The sequence below is a fragment of the Sorex araneus genome, chromosome 1, assembly GCF_027595985.1.
Source record: "Sorex araneus isolate mSorAra2 chromosome 1, mSorAra2.pri, whole genome shotgun sequence".
Classification (NCBI taxonomy): Eukaryota; Metazoa; Chordata; class Mammalia; order Eulipotyphla; family Soricidae; genus Sorex; species Sorex araneus.
In genome coordinates this window covers 273,497,585-273,517,962 of record NC_073302.1, presented here as the reverse complement: position 1 = coordinate 273,517,962, position 20,378 = coordinate 273,497,585, and positions in this window count along the sequence as shown.

Here is a 20,378-nt window from a genome sequence, read left to right as displayed (position 1 = left end):
AATTCTGGAACATTCAGTAGAGGTATAAAACACGTGGGGTTCAAACAGAAATCATTTTTGATAATATAAAAGATGGTCTGTGACCTAAGTATGTTGGTGTAAAAATTATCATCTTAGTGTAAGTTTTCCTCTATTGTCATAATGCCAAAACGCTATGTAGATTTTAGCACCTAGAGAAGGTCCCAAAAGGAAGAAAGACAAAAATATGATATATGTTAGAGTTCTTATTTCAATAGTTAAATCTAACCTTTATTACTTAGCTCCTAACACCATCTAATACATGAATGATTATGGCAGATGACTATCATATGTAGCATATAGGTGGCCATAGTAATACATATCTATTATTTGGAATTATAGAAAATATCCATATTCTAAGAAATAAAGCAGTAAAAAAGTTAACAGGTAAGTGTTGAATGGGTATTGGTAGAAGTATCTGCCATGACCTGAGAGACATTAATATATGAGATTCAGAGAATACTCAAATCCTATAAATATGATTAGAAATTCAGGATTTCTATAGAATACTAAAATAAGTTACTAGCCAAGTATGGCATGAAATCCCAAAATATGAGTGTTAAAAAAATATTATATCTGGGATCCTCATTGACTAGGACATACAGTCCAGCTAACTCATGCCTTTTAGCATTTGTGAACTCTTAATTTAACTCTGTTCTGATTTTATATAGCTATTTAACTTACTATGAACATTTCCCATGAGTAATACTAGACTATAAGTTTGATTGCAGGAATTGCATATTTTATTGACCTTTGCACCTGTACCTATCTTAAGGATTGGTACAAAACAGCTCAATATAGGTTGAATAAAAAATATATAAATGTCTTTTTAATTTTTTGATTCCTGTCTTACCTGTTTGAAAACCATTGATTAACTTTCAGTATTTGGAAACCTCAAGCTTGAAGTTCTCTGAAGTAGACTGTTAAGGGTTTTATTATATCCTTCTCAAATTCCTATGTTCAAGTCTTAACTGTTGGGGCAAGAGGGTGTCTTACTAGTATACATCAGAATGTGACTGTATTTGGGGAAAAGATATTGAAAAAAGCAACTAAATTAAAATAAAATAATTGAATTAGACTTTAATACAAGATGACTGGTGTCTTTAAAGAAAACATTAAGAGGAGTTAGAGAGATAGTACAGTAAGTAGGTACTTGCTTTGCACGGCCAATCCAGGTTCAATCCCTTGGGCACCACATATAGTCCTCTTATCCACATTTGGAGTGATCCCTGAGCACAGAGCCAGAAGTAGCCCCGAGAACTACTAGGTGTGGCCCCCAAACAACGACAACAAAAGATTAAGATACGTACATGTACAGAGGGTGCACCTTGTGAAGATATAAGGGGAAGGTGGTTCCTTGTATATCAAGGAGAAGAGAACTCAGAAAAAATCAGTCCTACCAACATATTGATCTTGGATTTCTGACTCCTGGAGCTGTGAATACTATCCAGTATGTGGTATTGGTTATCATAATTCTAGCAAACTCTTGCATGGGACTAAGCTGCCTGTCTGGGAAGAGAGGCCACCTGGGGTGTTAGGGCTCCTCCCCGGAGCCGCAATTCTAACCAGACCCCACAGTGGCCGTTTTTCATTCTTGATCTGTGGGGAATGGGAATTGAGACACACCGCGTGCGTACTCCAAGCTGCAATGTTCTGGGCATCCTCTGCTCACCCCATTCAGGTATCTGACTCATGTCAGGGCTCCTTCCCAGAACCGCGATTCTAACCACACCCCATCATGGCTGGCTTTCATCCTTGATCCGTGGGGGACAGGAATTGAGGCACACCACGTATGCACCCCAAGCCGCAACATTCCGGGCACCCTCTGCTGCCTACCAGGATACCCATGACATTTTTCAAATTAATGGACAAAACTCTCCTGAAATTCATATGGAACAATAAACCCCCACGAGTAGCTAAAGCAATCCTTGGGAAAAAGAAGATGGGTGGCGTCACCTTCCCCAACTTCAAACTCTACTACAAAGCAGTAGTAATTAAAACAACATGGTATTGGGCTAGAAACAGAGCTGCAGACCAAGGGAACAGAGTTCAATATCCTGTCACAGACTCCCCAAATATATGGCCACTTAATCTTTGACAAAGGAGCAAAAAAAAAGTGAAGCAGAACAAGAAAAGCCTCTTCAACAAGTGGTGCTTGGAAAACTGGATAGCTACCTGCAAAAAAATGAACTCTGACCTCTGTCTAATGCCAGGCACAAAAGTCAGATCAAAGTGGATTAAAGACCTCAGTATTAAACATGAATCTATAAGGTGCATAAAGGAAAAGGTACGTAGAACTCTCTATGACATTAAAGCTAAAAGCACCTGTTTCTTTAAGGATGAAACAGCGCTGACCATGTAAGTGGAAGTAAACATAAACAAATGGGACTACTCAAACTAAGAAGCTTCTGTACTTCAAAAGAAACAGTGACCAAAATACAGAAAGAGCCCATGGAATGGGAAAGAATATTTACTCAATACCCATCTGAAAAGGGATTAATATCCAGGATATACAAGACACTAGAAGAATTTTATAAGAATACAATCTCCAACCCCATCAAAAAATGGGGAGAGAAAATGAACAGAAGCTTCCTCAAAAAAGAAATACAAATGGCCCAAAAGCAGATGAAAAAATGCTCCACATCGCTAGTCATCAGGGAGATGCAAATCAAAACAGCAATGAGATATCATCTCACACCACAAAGACTGGCACACATTCAAAAGAACAATAGCAAACAGTGCTGGCGTGGATGTGGGGAAAAAGGGATGCTCTTTCACTGTTGGTGGAAAAACTTTTGTTTTTATTGCCTGACCATATTCCCTGTCTATCTCTTTAATCATGTTAAAGTCATACAAGAAGAGTTTCTTCTGGGAGCCTGAGATACTACAAAGGCTAGGGTGGTGCCTTGCACACAGCCAACCTGGTTTCAATCCCTGGCATTATATATGTTCTTAGAACCTCCTAGGAATAATCCCTAAGCAGACAGCCAGGATTAAACCCTGAACACTGTTGGATCTGGACCCCAAATAAAAACAAATTGACCAAAAAAAATTCTTCTGAATTGTTCCAGAAAAAGGGACTCTCACCTTCAAAATAGTAAAATTAGAAAAAAGGGTGATTAGAAATTAAAAAAAGCTGAGTGAACCTAGAGATGATATCTTTTTAAAAATAACAACAGCTCCCATGTGTTACACAGGAACTCTGACCCAGGTCTGTGCTAAATATTTTGCATGCACTATTTCTATGTAATACCCACTGTTGGGGGTTGGCTACATTCATTTCCAAACAAAAGAAGACACACTCTTGTAAATACAACTGAGCCAAGAGTTCTGTCTCCAGAGCTGTGAGAAAGGTGGCAAAACAGAAGAGCATCTTTTTCTGTTTCAGTTCCTTCTTCGTATGTAAGAGCAATCTATACTTGAGAGATCCTAGGTGAGCAAGAAACATATATCACTCTGCCATGCACAGGAGGGAAAATCTCTAGCTTATGTATCATGTGCCTGTGTAATGACCCAAGGAACAGAAAGATATACTATTTGGGGAGACAGGGGGTAAATCTTTCTCATTCATTCATTTGCTCATTGATTCATTGACTTGCTTATAATATGAACATTAAGAGGACATAATTCTTATTTCCTGGGAGTGACAGAAATAGGCACTATTACCACATCACAGGATAAGTGTTGTCTTGGAAAATGAGCCACATGCTGTACCAGCCCAAGGAGAGAGGCCTCAACTCAGGAATGTGCCTGATAAAAGTATTATTCATTTCCATCATTCATTTTTCTCTATATCCTTACTAAGCACTGCTATCATCCTCAATCTCTTTCACATCCTCCCAGAATCCAATTTTCAGCTACTCTTCAGATCTCTTTCTATACACCTCCAAATATGTCCCAAGTTATTTTGTTGCATGCCTCTACTGCCACTGTTCTAGGCAAGGCTGCCCTTATGTTTTGCCAAGACCACTAACTTTTCTGTATAAACTGCCACCTCTGCAGACTGCTTTCCACATAATATTGCGATTTCATCAGTTGTAAAACATATTGTTCGTTGCCTTTGTTCAAAAGCATCCATTTGCTTATTAGCAAACTTAAAATTTATATACCTTATCAAGATCTACAAAAATCCTTTTTGTCTGCTTCCTGTGTACCTCTTTGTTTTTGCTTGTTTGGTCATTTTTTTGCCTTTGTACCTTGATTATGTTTTTTTCTTGCCACAGACTTTGAATTGTTTGTTCTTTCTGTCTGGAAATCTCTTTCCTCAGTTATTTGCCTGACTTTCTGGTCCTTTATAACTATTATCTCTATAGATAGGCCTAATTAAATTAATCTTCTCTTTTCCACACACACATATACCCATATGTATGTATTTCTAAAACATTTGTTTGTATCTAAAGTTATTCATTTTCTTGATTTTAGTTTTTGAGCCTCTTCCAGCAGTGCTTAGAACTTACTTCTGAATTTTCTCAAAAATCACTCCTGGTGGTGCTCACAAAACAATATCAAATGGGTGTCAGCTGTGTGCAAGACAAGCACCTTAACTCCTATACTATCTGTCTCTCCCTTATTTTCTTATTTCTCATATATCTTCATATACTAGATGGTATGTTTCACAAGGGAGGGACCTTGTTGTCTAACTTATATTCTCATTAATAAGTGCAGAGAACTGTGTCATCACATAGACAGGCTAATTAAATAATTTGTAGACAAAAGAGAATTTAAAATGTCATCAGCATTATTTGCATGCTCAGAAAAAAAAATGTAATAATGATGGACACTTTAAAATACAGGGCAAAAGAATGCTGCAAGAACATTTCCTGGATTTTTCCTAGTTGTTTCAGAGTAGTTAAACAATGACCTATACATTATTTAAACTGTCAATTATATTCACAAAAATGCATTCAGGATGCAGGAGAGATAGTACAGTGGGTAAGGCACTTGCCTTGCATGCTGTTGACTCAGTGTTCGATCATATGGTGTCTAGTCCCCTGAGCACCAACAGAGTGATCCCTGAATTCAGAGCTGGGAATAAGCACTTAGCAGTGCCAGGTGTGACTAAAAACAAATGTTTTTAGTCACATGAGCTTATGGATCCTATATCTTGGGATAATATTAATATATATAATTTGTGTATATATACATATATACATTTATATCACTCAGCACAGAGGGTAGGGCATTTGCTTTGCATGTGGCCAACCCGGGTTCGATTCCTTCTTTTCTCTCGGAGAGCCCAGCAAGCTACCAGGAGTATCTTGCCTGCATGGCAGAGCCTGGCAAGCTACCCATGGTGTATTCCATATGCCAAAAAACAGTAACAAGAAGTCTCACAGTAGAAACGTTACTGGTGCCCGCTTGAGCAAATCGATGAGCAACAGGATGACAGTGATACATATATATATATATGTGTGTGTGTGTGTGTGTGTGTGTGTGTATGTATACACACACACATATACATACATATATATGTATATCCTTGTCTTTTAGGTAATTCAGAAATAAACTATTCTTCAGTGTGGTTTCAAGATGTTGTGATTTGGAATCGATTCTTTTAGAGAATAAACAACAGCGTACAGTTCCAGCAGAGTAGAGCGAAGGTGGAACGGGTCAGAAGATGGTAGAGGGAATAATTGGAGATGCCAGAACATTTCAGCAGCAACTGATGCAAAATGTTAATGCTTAAACCTTGCTTGAAACCTGGAATCTCTGGGAAGCTGCAGTTTGGGGTGGGTGGGGGTTGGTTTTGGGAGTTACTAGTGAACATATGGCGTCAGCTTTGCCTGACAGAATTTTTCCTTCACTGGAATCAATGGTAAATTCATTGACAGGTCAAGGTTTTCTTTAAGCCCACAAATGTCCACTATTATCCTTTGATTCACCATAAACTTTTAGGGCAAAGGAAACAGTTGGTGGAATCCAGTATATTCTTTTTTTTTTTTTTTTTTTTTTTGCTTTTTGGGTCACACCCAGCGATGCTCAGGGGTTACTCCTGGCTTTGCACTCAGGAATTACTCTCCTGGAGGTGCTTGGAGGACCATATGGGATGCCGAGGATCGAACCCGAGTCGGCTGCGTGCAAGGCAAACGCCCTACCCGCCGTGCTATCTCTCCAGCCCCGGAATCCAGTATATTCTTATTTAAGATATGAGTGGCACATACAGGATTCTGAGTATACAAGTTCTTAGGGTAATTATGGAATTCAGTAAATGTTTCTTTTCCTCTTTCCTCTCTTTCTTCTATATTTTTCCTTCATTTTTTGTCAATCCTGGAGAGAATAATATAGGGGAGATGGACATTTAGCAAAATGCGTACATTATAGCTTATAGATAAAATTATTTTAAAATGGCTATGAGAAAAAAATGGAAGATTCTTTTGTATTAATTTCAAATAAAAAGTATGCTCAAATTTGTTATCTTTTTATTTTGTAACAAAATAACTGCCTCTAGGATAAAACCAATTAAAAGCAATTATGACTATAAGATACAACCTATCATTGTACAATTGTTTTGCAACAAATATGAGTTGCAATTTCTAGTGTCTAGAACAATCTTCGGCACATACTGAGTGCTAGTTAAATACTTTACTGAAATTGTAAAAGAATGAAGAACTTCCTCTTTATTCTTGGCACAATCTGTCTGGGAGAAGGTTTGAGTTATTATTCCTACAATATAAAAATGCTTGAAATCTACTTTTTGCACAATTAGTGTAGTACTATTACTTCTATTATTATTATAATTATTGTTATCATTCACTGCTATTATTATTTCATTAAATAAATTGCATTTAATTAGCATATTTTTCTTGGAAATATTTTTACAACTGTTGTATGTAATTTTATATGTAATTTTAAAGTTCTTTATCTTCACTTTCATTACTAGATAAATTCACAATGCAATGTGAATAAATAATATGTTTTCCCTCTCAGCCAATCTACAATAGTCTAAGATTACAGTAATGATTTCCTGTCTATTATCAAGGGGACCACCTAAATATAGCATAAATATCTCAAATAAAGGATGTGAATAGGTCACAAAAAGTCAAAATTTTTGGAGAAAAACACAAAAGCAAGTGCTAAAAAATGCAAATCATGCTGGTGAATTGCTGTCAATTCTCAAATTATTTTCTGAAGAAGAAAAGAGCCAGAAAATACTTAATAGCAGCATTAAAAGACTATATGCGATTATTATTTCAATGTGGTAAATCATTAAAAAAATAAAGGTGTATCAGCTTTGCTGAGATACAAAATTTGAATGAGACAGCTAGAAGTTAAGATTCCAGGCAAGGCATTTAATCAGCATATCACCTCAGAGACATAGAAAAGAGGAGCATGTATTATATGAAACTTAGAAGGCTAATTTTGACATCCAGGAGATACCTCAAAAGGCTGGAGCACATATTGTGCAAGCTGGAACCTTAGATTTGATCTCTGGCACTGCATAATCCAGAGTGTCCCTAAGCACCCATCAAGGGATAGCCTCTGAGTACTGTGAGGGTATGACCCCCCAAATAATAATAATAGTAGTAATAACAATAGTAATAATAATAGTAACAATAACTATTATGGGTCAGCTGGGGAGCTTGTATTGTTGGTATGCTAAAATCATCATTATTATCCTAAAATCCCCTGACAGTCTCCAGTCTATCCTTCTCATGACCAGGCCCTGGTGATTATAGTTTCTCTAGCTGACCACTTAAGCCTTAGACATCACAGAGTTCAGATTGATCACAGACAAATCTGATGGTGAATTAACCCAGAAATTGCTTCTTGTTTTCTTCTACAGGTGTTGACCACGGCACATTGAAGTCATCATTTATGAGGACACAGGAATGTCAAGTCACCTGTCTGTTTGTCTGATAAGATGAAGATTTAAGCTAAAATGTCTTGCCTTTCAATAAATATTTGTTTGAATCTCATGGATGCTGGCCATTTAAGTTCAGTAATATCTGTAGTATAGCAAAGGTTTTCTCCTGTTCCTTTCAACAATCAGACTACCTTTGCTATTGCAAACCACAACACCCAAAAGGAGAGAGAACAATATGGAATACCTGCCACAGAGGCGGGGTGGAGTGGGGGGGGGACGGGTTGGAGGATGGGAGGGATACTGGGTTCATTGGTGGTGGAGAATGGACACTGGTGGAGGGAGGGTTCTCAAACATTGTATGAGGGAAACACAAGCACGAAGTTGGTTAAATTTGTAACTGTACCCTCATGGTGATTCACTTATTAAAAAATAAAGAAAGAATAAAAAACCAATCAGACTAACCAAAACTTTTCAAGAATTTTTTTTCTTTTTGGCAATGCACAGGGATTATTCCTGGCTCTGCACTCAGGAATCACCCCTGGCAGTGCTCAGAAGACCATACGGGATGCTGGAAATTGCAAGGCAAATACCCTACCCGCTGTACTATTGCTCCAGCACAAAGAATTTATTTATTTATTTTTTGCTTTGCATTGTTGTTAGTCATTTTCTTAAAATGTACATCTGATAATGATGTTTCTGACTTCAGGGAATGGATGATAGTTCATCAAAACTAGGGCGCAAACCTCAGATGTCTAGCTTAGCATTCAAGTTTCTGGGTCTCTGGTGCAAATCACCTCCCACAGCCTCATTTTAGCAGTTTCGGGGCAAAATTAGCACATGGACCCAACTGATTATTCACTTTATTTCTCCTGTACCCAGTACAGGCTCTGAACGTAAAATGGGTGCTCAATTAATGGTCACTGAATGATGGGTGACAGAGTGAGAGCAGTTATTCAATCTTTCCCAGACATTCCCTTTGCATTGTTTTTAATGCACTCACCACCGAGAAAGTCTTTTGATATTATTTTCAATTTATTTTCATTTATTATCACCCTAGCTCTTCATTGTTCAGGTCAGATTCTTGTTCCCTGTGAGATTTTTTCTGAATGCTATTATTTATCTCTTCTTTGTTTTTTGAATTCTTTTTATGCATATGACTCATATGGCACATTTTCATTACACCTTACATTAGTTCCTGCACACATCAGCCTCTCCCCCATGAAGTGTGATTTCTGGGAAACTGGAGCAATATCTTACTGAATTTTGTATCATCCATAATCTTTGAGCATTAGAAGGCCAAAATAAGTTGGTCAGCTAGAATCCTCCTTTCTGTCTTCACTGCATTTCTCCAACTTCAAAACTAAATTCTTCATTTTCTTTTACTAATACCTTGCTATTCTTTTTTTTAAATAGCAAGTCACACATTTCTCTCCGGTAGCCTCATCAGATTTTCTAACCCACTGACGAAAGTTTCCAGTAAGAGTCTCCTCTATCTTAAGAAACCACAACTGCCCTTGATTTCCCCTCTACTATGAACTAATAATGATTGTTGTGGAGATGTAGGAAAGACAGAGCTAAGAATGATGATAGTGACCTTTTACATTTGGGATGAAATATAAACACGTGGAAGATGTGTCTCTTCACGGAGGAGTGCTCTCTACTTAGTGTCTCCCCACATTGCAGAGGTAGAATTTTAAATTTTTATTTTATATTTTTTTGGGCATTCCAAAACATACTTACGGGGCCTGAGTGCCACTTAGCAGCAGTCCTCAGTTAAGCAGGTGCATGGTTCAATGCTAGGGCATAAAGAGGCAGTGTGCCTGGCCCTGTGGTGCTAGGCAGACCAGCAGGCTCAGGGATTTTCTGAACCATAGTTGGTGATGCCCAGTATCTCCAGGGCCATATTTGGTGATGCTTGGGGCAGGGCATGTTTTTGTAGGGTTTGAGCCAGGATCCCCTCCACTATCTACCTGACCCAGCATTTTTCATTTTGAGAAGATCTTTTCTCTAACCAGCCCTACACCCAAAGCCTTCAAGTCTTTCTAGGACATATAATGAGAAGAAGTAGGTTCATCAGCTGCCTCTCAAGAAGTGAATATTGCAGGAGGGCAATGAGGAGTTAAGGCTGAGTCAGGCAGAAGGGGATGGGCAGGAGGCCGGAGTCAGTGAAGGTGGGGAGTGAGCAAATGGGACTGAGATGGTCTTCATTCTTCCCTGGCTCCCTGATTAGGTTGGAAAGAAGCAATGTTAAAGATGATCAACAATAATTTAGACTAATATTCACCCAGCCGACCTCTACAGCCCAACCAAACACCATGCTCCAGGCCGTTTTCCACACACTTGGGCTGAGCCTCACTCATGAGTGAAGTCCCACGGAACCCAAGTGACCTTGGACTCTGGGCTCAATTGGACCCAGGAGCAGAGATTCTCTAACTGCTTCCCCCAGTCTCTGATGGTCCAGGGGTCACACCCATAAGCTGCCTCCTGCTGATGCCAGATAATCTCCTTATCGGCCACTGTCCAGAACTCACAGCTGCTTCTCCCGGAATGGAGCATAAAATGAGGCCCCTATAACTATGCACTGGACCTCCATGCCAGTCTGTTTTCACTTGGAGTGTCATGGGAGTGGGGGGGTGGCTGAGAGTCCTCCCCGCCCCAAGGGACCCAGCCCTGGCAGCTGACCTCCACAACCCAACTGCCACCACACTCCAGGCTGCTTCCCACACACTCGGGCCGAGCTTCACGTATGAGTGAACATATTCCTAAACCGCATGGCTGTGAAAGTGGCCACGCTACACATCATAAGACACTCCCTACTCATATTCCATAATTACCACACCATATTTGATTGGAGTCAAGATGGCACTGACGCCACCCTAACCCCTCGCGCTCTCCCGAACCCGGCTCAGCATCTCGCCTTAGACAATGTGTGGCTCAGCACACCAGGCATGGAACTCTACCTGTGATCCCTGTTCGAACTCTATGCATGATGCCTGATGGACATCGCTGGCTGTTTTGCAAGATTTGGACAGAATGGCATCGGCAGTGCATGGATAAATTGCGGCAGCAGCTGCAGCATTGCCGACTGCCCCAGCCGGACAGAGTTGCAGTGCGGTCGGACATAGAACCATGGCAGCAGTGCGTGCAGTGGCTCATCCACTGTGGGGTGCTGTCAACCAACCACATGGTGACCTGGGACTTGGCACTAGTGTTTGACCTGGCACAGGCCCTCCGCGATAGGGTCCTGCTCTGCCAGCTGCCCCACAACCTCCCGCACACTCCATCAACCTCAAGAAGATCAACCTGAGGCCGCAGATGTCCCAGGTACTGCCCAGAGATGCAGGCAGGTGCGTGTTTGTCAGTGTGCAGATCATTCCAACATGCCAGTTGACCAAAAGCTTACATTGGGTAGGCTGGGAATACCTGTAATGGTGATTAGAGGCTGCCCAAAAGCCTCCATCCCTCTCAGAGAGCTTGGCAAGCTACTGAGAGTATTCTGCCCTCACAGCAGAGCTTACAAAACTACCCGTGGCATACTTGATATGCCAAAAACAGTAACAATGATGGTCCTCATTCCCTTGATCCTGAAAGCGCCCCAGTATGCCATTGCATACACCCTAATACATGACAGAGGCGAATAGAGATGTTACTGGCACCCGCTCAAGCAAATCGATGAACAATGGGATGACAGTGATACAGTGATTCACCTATCCTGGCCAGTTCCACATTCCTTTTCTGGTGGGTGGGAGGAGTGAGGTGGACAATGGATCACACCTCCAACAGTGCTCAGGCTTCTTAGAATCTCTGTGCCCAGAGATTACTAAGGGCACTACTCAGGGACCATCTGGGGTGCTGGGGATTGAACCTAAGTTCGCTGCATGTAGAGCATGCTATCCTATCTCTCTGGCACTCCACTATCCTCACAATATCAATAGGTGTCCCTTGCCTTTCATGATTTTATGCACATTGTCCTTCATTTTCATCACAATTGGATCACCTTTATGGTGTTTGCCCCGCAGGCACAGGTTTCTCATCCTTTTTGAATTTTGGTTTATTTTGCAAAATGGGAAAATAATTTTTTTTTTATTTTGCAAAATGGCAAAGCAAAATGGCATTTTTGCATTTGTTTATCTGAATCACAACTCGGAGGCAGCCTTTCCCTCAACTGCTTCCCTTCCTGCTGGGAGATGAAGGTAGGTGGTGACTGGAGGAGGCATTTGCTCTTCTCCCGTCATGCAAGGGTAGCAGTCACCAGGAGTGAGTGTTCTGTCGAGTGTTCGGTTCTCAGTCCTGGACATGGCATTTTAGTGACTTGCAGCTACCCTTAGAAAGTGTCTGCCCTTGTATCTACTGTCCTCTCAGTGTCTGTTGCAAGCCATAATGCCCCAAAGTAGAGAGAGAGTATGGGGAATATTGTCTGTCATGGAGGCAGGGGGAGGGTGGGAAAGGGGGGGGATATACCCGGGATATCGGCGGTGGGGAATGTGCACTGGTGGAGGGATGGGTGTTTGATCATTGTGAGATTGTAACCCAAACATGAAAGCTTGTTCCTATCTCACAGTGAATCAGTAAAAATAATAATAAACAAAATTTTAAAAAGTGTCTGCATCTCTGAGGAGACAAGTACTGAGAGAGGAGAGAGAGGAGTTGAGAGAGTTGGTGTACCGATGGTATTAAAGTGAGACACAGGGACTGGAGCGATAGCACAGTGGGTAGGGCGTTTGCCTTGCACGTGGCCAACTGGGTTCGAATCCCAGCATCCCATATGGTCCCCTGAGCACCTCCAGGAGTAATTCCTGAGTGCAAAGCCAGGAGTAACCCCTGTACATAGCCAGGTGTGACCTAAAAAAGCAAAAAAAAAAAAAAAAGTGAGAGACAGATGAGGAAGTAGCCTTGTTTTGAGTAAGCAGGAGTCCCAACTGTCAATTTAAATACCTTGTTAAAGGACTCTGATATTGGGTCTTGCAGTATTTTTTCAATACCTCTCAAAATCAGAGCTTACATCATAATATTTCTTCAGCAGTCAGTTTAGGAAAGTTCCAGTTAAATTTTCAAAGACAATCTTTAGCTTTTTCATCTGTTTTGTTTGGATTTGGGTCACACTCAGCAGTGCTCAGGGCTAGATCCTGGTTCTGTCCTCAGGGATCACTTCTAGTGAGGCTCAGGGGACCATAGAGGTGCCAGGAATCAAACTCGGGTCAGCTACATGCATAGCAGGTGCCTTGACACTTGTACTATCGCTCTTGTACCTTTTTAGAAAATCTCTTAAAAACTCATTAGTCACCTCCTCAATTCTCTTTCTTCACGCAACTGGTCTGTGCCTAGAAAACCATATTGTATTAAAGTATGGAGATAGGGATTATTTAAGGGTGGAATAAATCATGCCAATTTATGCAAATAGATGTGCACACACCAAATTTGTGCAAGACTCCAAATTACTCTGTGCATTCAAATAAAAGTTTCTATTGCAAAAGTCGGGGAACCATGGTCTTTTGTCAGTTTTCCCAGTGTCTATATACTGAGATACTGAACAGAAGAAAAACATTTTCCCTAAATTCTCACGGGCAGAAAGACTTCAGGAGCAAGCTGAACCTGCAGAAAGAGGTACGTTTCTGAATAGTTCCTGAGGCTAGGCAATCAAATTGCACTATCAAAGTCACAGAATAACTAAGGTAGAAGAGTCGTAATTTCACCAGATCCTCTATATATTGCTTTTCTCCTGGTCCTCCATGCAAATCCACCTTGAACTTATATACAAATAATTTGCAAAAGTTAGTAGACAAAAATGGACAGCTGCATGTTGGCATTCTCTACTTTGAATGAGTCAACTACACTGATTAGAGAGCAGTAGGATTCAGTTTTTCTCTTGGTGTAGAATGACTTTCTGCTACTCGGCTCTTTACCCATATCTCAACAAACGTTCAAATTCGGTGATCTTCCTCTGAGGCCCTGCTCCCGACAGATAACTCCTCCCCGTTCTGAGCCTGCATTGCTCACACTGCCCTCATTAAAACTCCTCGGTCTCCTTTCTATTTGGCCACATTCTTCTCCTTTTTGGAACATTTCACAAGGGAAAGTTTCTTGTCTTTAAGTGGACTGATTGCTTCTTTATGGAACATCTGTCACTCATTATATTATATTTTCCATTAGGAAATTTCAGTTAGACATTGGTTAATGCATAACTAGTTGGATCAGATTCCAAATTATATAGATATCTTGCAAACATATCTTTCTTTTTAAGTTAGTGCTTTTAAAAGTACTAATTTTGTTCTAATGAAAATACTTTTTAAAGGGGATGGAGAGATAGTACAGGAGTAAGGGCACTTGCCTTACAGGAGGCCAACTGAGATGCAAATCCCTGGCAGCTCCTAAGGTCCCCCAAGCATTACCAGAGGTCACTCTTGAGCACAAAGCCAGGAGCAGTACCTGAGCACTGCCACAGGTGACAGAACCCCTCTCTTTCACTCCCTCCCCCCCCACACAAATAAAGATACCTTAATAGATCCCAGTAAAATAGATAAAACATATCAAGATTTAAGCCTGGTTTTAAACATGAGGATGAGGATATGGGACAAATTATAGTTATGACTTTGAATTCTTTATTCTTATTTACATTTTTTTTGACATGGAAGTGACTTGTGGAGCTGATTGTCTCTCACACAAAACCTTCATTTTTCATACAGTAAGTAAGTAAGAAAGCTTTCTTCCTTGCTCAAGGCTCAAGTACTGCCAGCCTTGTGGTGCAGGGATCTAACCCAGGACTCTCTCATAAAAATTATGCATTCTGGCTTTTGGGCTATCTATCTGACTCTCCTATACTGTGAGAGTAGTCCTATATTCAGTTCTGCAACAAAGCCCAAACCTGGTCCTTTCAGATTGCCGAATGTTTATAAAATCAGGCTATATTTCACAGAAAAATATACTACTCAGGATGTGCAAAATAGAGTACTTAATTGTTAAGTTATGATTTAAAAAAATTGGTAATACACTGTAAGTACACATTATATAAAGAGACATAGTGAGAGTTGATTTTCCTTTAGCTTTATAGGACTCGGTTATCTTGAGTATCATCTGTAATATGATACTGTTTTTTTATCTCTGGATCAGTAACCAAATATAAAACTAGGTGAAAGCCCCCAAAATAGTGCATTATAGTTTTCAGAGGCTTTCCCAGAAATAAATTAATTTCCCAGTTGATTTCAGAAATTATCTATAGATCATTCTAACATCTATTACTTCTCAGAGGGAAATAACTAAATATGTTAATAAGGGTACCTATTCCATTATAAACAATTTTCTCAATTCTGTCCTGGAAACAAGGAAAAAGAAAGAACATTCGTTCCCTTCAAAGAAATGAGAAACAATGTTGTTTTGATTTGCATCTCCCTGATGACTGATTCCCCCAGCCATCATTTTCTTAGTGATCCCTTCTCTATTCCATCTGCCTTTTCCCCTCTGCTCATAAAGCAGTCTTTCAGCTATGGGGCAATCCTCCTGGTCCTTGTATCTACTATCCTTGGGTGTCAGCCTCATGTGATGTTGTTCTATACTCCACAAATGTGTGCAGTCCTTCTAGGTCTGTCCCTCTCTTTCTGACTCATTTAACTTAGCATGATACTCTCCATGTCTATCCATTTATAAGCAAATTTCATGACTTTATCTGTCCTAACAGCTGCATAGTATTCCATTATGTAGAGGTACCAAAGTTTTTTTAACCAGTCATTTGTTCTCGGGCACTTGGGTTATTTCCAGATTTTGGCTATTATGAACAATGCTGCAATGAACATATAGGTACAGATGTCATTTCTACTGTGCTTTTTTGCATCCTCGGGATGTATTCCCAGAAGTGGTATTGCGGGGTCATATGGAAGCTCAATTTCTAGTTTTTGAAGGACTGTCCATATTGTTTTCCAGAAAGGCTGGACCAGTCGGCATTCCCACCAACAGTGAAGGAGCGTCCCTTTTCCCCATGGCCAGATGAATCAGTCGGGATGGGAGATGTGTGCTGAAAGTAGATAATGGACCAAACATGATGACCTCTTGGTGTCTGTGTTACAAGCCATAATGCTCAAAAGTAGAGAGAAAGTATGGGGAGGGGAATATTGTCTGTCATGGAGGCAGGGGGAGGGTGGGAAAGGGGGGATATACTGGGAATATTGGTGGTGGGGAAGGTGAAGGGATGGGTGTTTGATCATTGTGAGATTGTAACCCAAGCATGAAAGCTTGTAACTATCTCACAGTGATTCAATAAAATAAAAAACAAGAAAATGAGAAACAATCCTTTTGTAATATTAAAATCTGAGTTTACGTGGCAAAGATATTATGTAAATAAAAGGGATCACTTATACGTCTATACATTGGCATGGATCTCTCCATGCTTTCTAGAGTTGATTAAGAAAGCAACTGACCAGTTAACTCTAAAAATGCTCTCCATGCTTTCTAGAGTTGATTAAGAAAGCGACTGACCAGTTAACTCTAAAAATGCTCAGCTACGGGAGAGGCAGTATAGTGTAAGAGTTAGGAGCAGGGGCTGGAACTAGTACAGTGTATAGGGCGTTTGCCTTGCACGTGGCTTACCCGGGTTTGATTCCCAGCATCCCATATAGTTCCCTGAGCACTTCTAGGAGTAATTCCTAAGTTCAAAGCCAGGAGTAACTGCTTGATAACACCGGGGTGCCCCAAAAAGGAAAAAAAGGAAAATAAAGAGGAGCAGGGGCGAGAGCAATGGTGCAGCAGGCAGGCTGCTTGCCTTACATACAGCCAATCTGGGCTGGATCCCCGGCACTCTGTATGATCTCCTGAGCACCATCAGGAGTGATCCCTGAGCACAGAGCCAGGAGTAAGCCCTGAGTACTGTTGGATGTGTTTTGTAAATTTTTTAAAAAGTGGAGCAGGAGGGACTGGAAGAATAGCCTAATGCTTAAGATGCTTGACTTGTGCTCTGCCCAATCCCATTTCTTGGGTGTGGTTCAAAACAAAACAAACAAAAATAATTAAGAGCTGGGATTTGGGAGTCAGATTGTTGAACCCCAGCCCCCACCAACTGTGTGACCTTGGGCAAGACACTGGGTCTTTCCGTATCTAATTCCTTGGCTCTAAAGTGTGGGCCATTATATTACCTAGCCCACAGGGTTGTGACTATTAAATGAACAGATGTATTTGAAGTACTCAGGACAGAGCCTGGATCATTTAAACACTGGAAAAAAATTATTAGAGCAGAACAGAGAGAATAACATTGATATTGTTCGCCACAAATCTAAAGAAGCTCTTGAATTCCCACTATTTTTCAGGTCTCGTAAGTAAACTAGAAAAGCTTTCTAAACATTAAAATTTTTTCAAAAATCTATCTCACATTGTCTGGGGTGCCAGGCATCCAGTAACTTGCCAGGATGCAAACATGATAGAGTCCGTCTTTACCCTTGAAGAATTTATCATCGAGGAAAAGGCAGATACACACACCAATGATTCTCAATCATTATGCTAAGTGCATGAGTAGAGATGTCAAGCTGTTATGAGCGTTTAAAGAGAGGATTGAGTAATTCTCCCTGGGAGAGCTGCCAAAGCAGGTGACACAAGTCTCAGTCTCACATGCTAAGCAACTAAGTTCACCAAACAGTACCTGGTGATGAACCTTGTTTGTGGATGCTGTATCAGTGCTGTACCTCGAATGCTGTGGCAACTTTATCACCATGTAGTAGTAATATTTACTCATCGGCAGTGAGAGTATAATTTTCTTTATGAGATTCCCTATTAGAGATAAAAGGGAATTGGGAGAAAGAGAAAGGAGGAAGAGAGAAAATAATAAAGGAGAGAAAGATGAAAAAGCCCAATTTGCCCAAAGGTACCATTGTTAACCACTGGAAGGTAAAGGCTTTCTGATGTAATATGCTATTCAAAGGAGATGATGTTTGTGTGGCTCAGGTCTATTGCTGCCGAGGAAGCAGCCCTGTCTTTTACTGCTATGAGTGAAAGAACTTAATTTAAGGATGATCCCTCCAAGGAAACAATGCCATTGTTCACTGATTTCTGTGTGACATCAGGATTTGTCCCTCAATAGGTAATATACAGACATTTAAACTGCAGTTTGCCTAGTTCAGCATCACTGGTCATTGGGGAAATTCATCTGAAGCTGCAAAAAGGACTAGAAATGTTTGCTTCATATTAATAAATGGGAAACCGAGGAAGCTGCCAACTGGCAACAGAGTGTGTTTTGGTGGTTTGATAAGGCTACTAAAGAGTTTATGATGTGACAGATGTTTCACTACACTATTGTGAAATGAATAGATTATGAGAAGTAATTAGATGTACATTGGAATCAATGCTGTTATCATCGAGGCCTTCGGGCGATGCAGTAGATGAGAGTCTTGGCAGCAGGTGGTCCAATGGCTTGGAGACAGGAAGACACACCGCGGGAGACTGAGTGACAGGTTTCACAGATCCAGGGGGTGAGAGATCTGAGCTGGGGCTTGCATTTGTAATCTTTACTCATGTATAAATAATAACAACTCCACCATTGACTTCATATGCTATGTCATAGCCTCTGTTACCCTCACACACATGTAGAATAGCACGGTTTCATCCATGCAAAGTTATTCTTAGTCTCCCTGTTTTCAAATATGCATATGTATGTTCAATTGTAACTGACAGCTCTGTCATTTTTTTTGAGTGAATACTTTTAGAGCTAATCATCTGATGATTACATTTATTTTTAATGCTCAGCATTGAGCCGCCATTGTACAAAACTTCCTATAGCTTGCAGATCAGAGGCTGGAAAATACTTTAACTGCCTTTCATCACGTTTCTTCTCTCTGGCTCAATGACGAACGTTTAAAGGGACATGTTTGTCTCTCTGCTCTGTAAAATCCCGTTGCAGGGGACTTGGCAGGGTCACCCTCCATGCTTGAAGCAACCATATGGAGCCTGCTGCTTTCAAGAGAAGGTTTTGGTTTCTGCCAGTTTCCAGGGTCAGCTATTAGCACACTGGGGAATGTTGAAGTTTCCAAGCACAGAATGAAGAGGGAGGGAAGAAATGGGTGATTAGGGGAATTAAGAAACTGATTCCTTGTGTACATCTGCTACCTCTGTAGGAAGAAGGAATATCTGGTAGAATCAGTTGTTAGCTCCTATCTGCATAAAATAGCAATGGCATTTATTAAAAAAGAGGGAATATTATTGAATGATCTCAAAAAAGTATATAGTAGAAAATATGTGACATATGGTTGAAGACACATATAGATGCATATTTTTTAATCCTGTTATTTATATATTTACCAAATTAGGTATTTTTCTAATATATCACTGAATTTTCATCATATTCTGTGCTGCTATAAGCTTGGATGCAAATCTGAGGAATAATGTCATATAGAACTCAGCTTTGGGATATCCTTATATAAATATATATGAGAAAAGGATATATAATAATATAGATATAGATATGGAGGGAGGGGAAAAAGGGAATGAGAAATTAGAGAAAGGGAGAGGAAGAAGGAGAGTAAAAGCAATGAATCAGCTCATGTTTTTCCCTGTGTGCCTTTTCCAAGAAGCTCGATGTTTGGTTCAGCGGGTATATTTCAATGCTCTTTCTTTGAAACTAATAGCAAACATGTCTCAGACTTCATTGAACAGAGAGTGGCAACCAAATTTATTGAATTAAATAATATGAAGATGGAACATGCAGTCCTCTTAAAAACAGCCACAATAGTTAGTATTTTTAACTAAATCATGGACTTGGGACATAACCAGGGGTTAAAATTTTTAAATGGAAAGATTTCTTCCAACTTGATAATCTTCTTTTAAAAAGTCTAGAAAAAATGATGTACTCTACATGCCATATGTCAAGCAGAATGACAAAGAAAGACATAAATGCACTGAACATAAAGCTTTTGTGTTTCAAAGGTCTTTGGTATCAAATATCTGTGTCTAGAAATCTCTGGTGAGAGCCACCTGCTCCAAAGATCTTGGTTGAGCTGGTCATGGCTGGTCAATCAAGGCTTCCTCTGAGGGCAATAAAACTTAATCCTTCATTGGTAATGGGAACTTGTCAAACAGACATTGTGAGCACTCTGGAAAGAAAAGCTCTGTGCATTTGGTTTATCTTCAAATGAGCATGAACCTTCAGCAATAATAGCAACCACATAAAGAGTACTCTGTTGGGTGTTCTCCAAGAGTAATGTCATTTAATACTCACATAGTCTTTTTTTTAAAGTAAAACATTTTATTTGGAAATTCTTGAGGAAGGAGAGAGAGAGAGAGAGAGAGAGAGAGAGAGAGAGAGAGAGAGAGAGAGAGAGAGAGAGAGAAAGGAGAAATATCATGCTCAAGAGAGAACATAGGCATCTCCAACATAGTGGGAGCCCTGGTACATAGCCCAGAGTGAAAGCATGAAGGTAATAGTCCTAATGAGGTATAATTTATGATTCCCATTTGAAACGTGGCAACAACACTGGTGTTTAGGTGATCTTCATGCCTTTTCTTTTTATTTTAGAATTTGATATCTAATAGTTTAAATAAAAGGGGAAGTTATTCACATGAAAATGTGCATAATTTAGTTTCTGGG